Genomic DNA, 5,310 nt, shown 5'->3' with positions numbered 1-5,310 from the left:
GAACTACGGGCCATGACTAGAGAACTATGGGCCCTGACTAGAGAACTATGGGCCCTGACTAGAGAACTATGGGCCCTGACTAGAGCGCCACGGGCCCCCTGATTAGAGCGCCACGGGCCCCCGACTAGTACTATGGCCCCTGACTAGAGCATACGGGCCCCCTGACTAGAACGCTACGGGCCCCCCTGACTAGAGCGCTATGGGCCCCCACTGACAGAGCGCTACGGGCCCCCTGACTAGAGCACTACAGGCCCCCCTGACTAGAGCGCTATGGGCCCTGACTAGAGCTCTACGGGCCCCCTGACTAGAGCATTACGGGCCCCCTGAATAGAGCACTACAGGCCCCCTGACTAGAGCGCTATGGGCCCTGACTAGAGCTCTACGGGCCCCCTGACTAGAGCATTACAGGCCCCCTGACTAGAGCGCTACGGGCCCCCCTTGACTAGAGCGCTACGGGCCCCCTGACTAGAGCACTACAGGCCCCCTGACTAGAGCGCTACGGGCCCCCTTGACTAGAGCGCTATGGGCCCCCCTGACTAGAGCGCTACGGGCCCCCCTGACTAGAGCGCTACGGGCCCCCCTGACTAGAGCACTACAGGCCCCCCTGACTAGAGCGCTATGGGCCCCCCTGACTAGAGCGCTACGGGCCCCCTTGACTAGAGCGCTACGGGCCCCCACTGACGAGAGCTCTACGGGCCCCTGACTAGAGCTCTACGGGCCCCCCTGACTAGAGCGCTACGGGCCCCCCTGACTAGAGCACTACGGGCCCTGGTCAAAAGTATTGACATATATAGGAAGTAGGGTGTCATTTGGGATGCAGGTGTAGTCTTACCACCCATTGTAGGCCCAGAGCCCGTTGTAAAACGCCAGTCCAATGGATCCAAAGGAGGTTGAGGCTCCTTCAAATGGGTTGGACAGATTCTCAGTGTTTCCTGGACACAAACAGTATGTACACTACCGTTCAACAGTTTGAGGTCACTTCGAAATGTCCTTGTTTTTTAAAGAAAATCACATTTATTGTCCATTAAAATAACATTAAATTGATCACAAATACAGTAAAGACATTGTTAATGTTGTAAATGATTATTGTAGCTGGAAACGGCTGATTTTTAATGGAATATCTACATAGGTGTACAGAGGCTCATTATCAGCAACCATCACTCCTGTGTTCCAATGACTCGTTGTGTTAGCTAATCCAAGTTTATCGTTTTAAAGACTAATTCATCATTAGAAAACTGTCTCTAACCAGAATAGAAAGAGGAGTGGGAGGCCCCGGTGCACAACTGAGCAAGAGGACAAGTACATTAGAGTGTCTAGTTTGAGAAACAGATGCCTCACAAGTCCTCAACTGGCAGCTTTATTAAATAGTATCCGTAAAACACCAGTCTCAACATAAACAGTGAAGAGGCGACTCCTGGATGCTGGCCTTCTAGGCAGAGTTGCAAAGAAAAAGCCACATCTCAGACTGGTCAATAAAAACAAAGAAGATTAAAATGGACAAAAGAACACAGACACTGAACAGAGGAACTCTGCCTAGAAGGCCAGCATCCCGGAGTCGCCTCTTCACTGTTGACGTTGAGACTGGACAGAGGAACTCTGCCTAGAAGGCCAGCATCCCGGAGTCGCCTCTTCACTGTTGACGTTGAGACTGGACAGAGGAACTCTGCCTTGAAGGCAGGCATCCCAGAGTCTCCTCTTCACTGTTGACGTTGAGACTGGACAGAGGAACTCTGCCTAGAAGGCCAGCATCCTGGAGTCACCTCTTCACTGTTGACGTTGAGACTGGACAGAGGAACTCTGGCTAGAAGGCCATCATCCCAGAGTCTCCTCTTCACTGTTGACGTTGAGACTGGACAGAGGAACTCTGGCTAGAAGGCCATCATCCCAGAGTCTCCTCTTCACTGTTGACGTTGAGACTGGACAGAGGAACTCTGGCTAGAAGGCCATCATCCCAGAGTCTCCTCTTCACTGTTGATGTTGAGACTGGACAGAGGAACTCTGGCTAGAAGGCCATCATCCCAGAGTCTCCTCTTCACTGTTGACGTTGAGGTGTTTTGAGGCCCCTCCCTTCCGAACACAGTTTTTGGTTTGAATATTGGCTTCAGGAAGTATTCACGCCCCTTGATTTTGTTTCAATATTTTGTTGTGTTACGGCCCGAATTTTATTAAATTTAGATTTTGTCTTACTGACCTACAAACAATACTCCATTATTGTCAAAGTGGTATTACGTTTTTAGAAATGTTTACAAATTAATTAGAAATTAAAAACTAAAATGTCTTGAATCAATAAGTATTCAACCGCTTTGTTATGCCACACCTAAATAAGGGAATATGGCTCTGGTCTAAAGTAGTGCACTATGTAGGGAATAGGGTGCCATAGGGCTCTGGTCTAAAGTAGTGCACTATGTAGGGAATAGGGCGCCATAGGGATCTGGTCTAAAGTAGTGCACTATGTAGGGAATATGGCGCCCTAGGGATCTGGTCTAAAGTAGTGCAATATATATAGGGAATAGGATGCCATAGGGCTCTGGTCTAATGTAGTGCACTATAAAGGGAATAGGGCTCTGGTCTAATGTAGTGCACTATATAGGGAATAGGGTGCCATAGGGCTCTGGTCTAATGTAGTGCACTATAAAGGGAATAGGGCTCTGGTCTAATGTAGTGCACTATATAAGGAATAGGGCTCTGGTCTAAAGTAGTGCACTATATAGGGAATAGGGAGCCATAGGGCTCTGGTCTAAAGTAGTGCACTATATAGGGAATAGGGTGCCATAAGGGTAGCAGACAGAATGTGTAAAGTACCAACCTTGTGCCAAGAGGACGATGCCCGCCACTATGATGACCAGGATGATGAGAAGCTTGGCTGCAGTGAAGAAGTTCTGGACATAGTTGGCTAGCTTCACACTGAGACAGTTCACCGACACGATCAGAACTGGAGGGGGAGGAAGAGGAAGAGGAATATTTTATTAATCCATATGAGACAGAAGTTGGTTTTCTGTTGTAGTCAACCACTCCCACGGACGGACGGACGGACGGACGGACGGACGGACGGACGGACGGACGGACGGACGGACGGACGGACGGACGGACGGACGGACGGACGGACGGACGGACGGACGGACAGACAGACAGACAGACACGTGTATGAGGCTGGAACTGTGGGCATCTACTAGTGTCATGCTACTGTAGTGCCCAGGGAGCAGTTAGGGGTTAAGAGCCTCAGGATCAGTTCAGGGGTTAGGAGCCTGGGATCAGTTCAGGGGTTAAGAGCCTGGGGATCAGTTCAGGGGTTAAGAGTCTGGGATCAGTTTAGGGGTTAAGAGCCTGGGGATCAGTTCAGGGGTTAAGAGCCTGGGATCAGTTCAGGGGTTAAGAGCCTGGGGATCAGTTCAGGGGTTAAGAGCCTGGGGATCAGTTCAGGGGTTAAGAGCCTGAGGATCAGTTCAGGGGTTAAGAGCCTGGGTATCAGTTCAGGGGTTAAGAGCCTGGGGATCAGTTCAGGGGTTAAGAGCCTGGGGATCAGTTCAGGGGTTAAGAGCCTGGGGATCAGTTCAGGGGTTAAGAGCCTTGCTCAAGTGAACAACACCATTTGATGGTTTTTAAGATACTAGAGGAGCAGGAGGCGGGAGCAGGAGGCGGAGGAAGCGGGAGGAAGAGATGGAGGAGGAGGAGACAAGAAAGAGGAGGAGAAAAGGGGAAGAGGAGGAGGAGAAGAACACAAGGCAGGAAGAGCATGTTGGGGTCAGGTCATGGCTATTTTTTAATTCATCTTTACTCGATCCCAGGCATCCTCTCTTCTCAAAAGGCATTGGAGAAGGTCAGAGGGGAGGGACCTTGGATCTTCTCCTCCAATACGATGCAAGGAACACAAATTTAGATAGAGCCATGGTTTTAATTCAGTCCATTCAGGAAGTGCATGCCGATTGTTTTCTATTAAGATTTTTCATAATTCAAGAAATATTCACACTCACAGATGCACACTACAGCCAGGCACTTGGTGACCACAATGGGAGGAGTGCATCCTGGGTAGAACGGTGTGGAGGTGTATTCTGCGAAGCTCAGGGCGATGATGGCGGAGAACATGTACATATGATATATGAATGAGTGATGGTACAGAGCAGCATACAGTAGATGGTATCGAGTACAGTATATACATATGAGATGAGTGTGTAGACAAAGTAAACAAAGTGGCATAGTTAAAGTGGCTAGTGATACATGTGTTACATAAGGATGCAGTCGATGATGTAGAGTACAGTATATACATATGCATATGAGATGAATAATGTAGGGTAAGTAACATTATATAAGGTAGCATTGTTTAAAGTGGCTAGTGATATATTTACATCATTTCCATCAATTCCCATTATTAAAATGGCTGGAGTTGGGTCAGTGTCAATGACAGTGTGTGGCAGCAGCCACTCAATGTTAGTGGTGGCTGTTTAACAGTCTGATGGCCTTGAGATAGAAGCTGTTTTTCAGTCTCTCGGTCCCAGCTTTGATGCACCTGTACTGACCTCGCCTTCTGATGATAGCGGGGTGAACAGGCAGTGGTTCGGGTGGTTGATGTCCTTGATGATCTTTATGGCCTTCCTGTAACAACGGGTGGTGTAGGTGTCCTGGAGGGCAGGTAGTTTGCCCCGGTGATGCGTTGTGCAGTCCTCACTACCCTCTGAGAGCCTTACGGTTGAGGGCGGAGCAGTTGCCGTACCAGGCGGTGATACAGCCCGCCAGGATGCTCTCGATTGTGCATCTGTAGAAGTTTGTGAGTGCTTTTGGTGACAAGCCGAATTTCTTCAGCCTCCTGAGGCTGAATAGGCGCTGCTGCGCTTTCTTCACGACGCTGTCAGTGTGAGTGGACCAATTCAGTTTGTCTGTGATGTGTATGCCGAGGAACTTAAACTAGCTACCCTCTCCACTACTGTTCCATCGATGTGGATAGGGGGTGTTCCCTCTGCTGTTTCCTGAAGTCCACAATCATCTCCTTAGTTTTGTTGACGTTGAGTGTGAGGTTATTTTCCTGACACCACACTCCGAGGGCCCTCACCTCCTCCCTGTAGGCCGTCTCGTCGTTGTTGGTAATCAAGCCTACCACTGTTGTGTCGTCCGCAAACTTGATGATTGAGTTGGAGGCGTGCGTGGCCACGCAGTCGTGGTGAACAGGAGTACAGGAGAGGGCTCAGAACGCACCCTGTGGGGCCCCCGTGTTGAGGATCAGCGGGAGGAGATGTTGTTGCCTACCCTCACCACCTGGGGGCGGCCCGTCAGGAAGTCCAGTACCCAGTTGCACAGGGCGGGCCGAGACCCAGGGTC

At 50.0% G+C, this 5,310-nt stretch overlaps 1 long non-coding RNA gene across 1 annotated transcript; it reads right to left on the bottom strand.

The window, feature by feature from the left end:
• Nucleotides 1-833: 833 nt before the first annotated feature.
• LOC124030785 lies at nt 834-4,069 on the bottom strand. The gene is made up of 3 exons (XR_006838031.1): nt 3,972-4,069; nt 2,807-2,932; nt 834-932 (listed from the first exon to the last, which is right to left on the bottom strand). It is a non-coding gene; the product is annotated as an uncharacterized LOC124030785 (long non-coding RNA).
• Nucleotides 4,070-5,310: the final 1,241 nt, after the last annotated feature.

This window comes from Oncorhynchus gorbuscha, unplaced genomic scaffold (assembly GCF_021184085.1).
Source record: "Oncorhynchus gorbuscha isolate QuinsamMale2020 ecotype Even-year unplaced genomic scaffold, OgorEven_v1.0 Un_scaffold_15694, whole genome shotgun sequence".
In the NCBI taxonomy this organism is placed as follows: Eukaryota; Metazoa; Chordata; class Actinopteri; order Salmoniformes; family Salmonidae; genus Oncorhynchus; species Oncorhynchus gorbuscha.
This window is presented reverse-complemented; position numbering and strand designations above follow the sequence as displayed.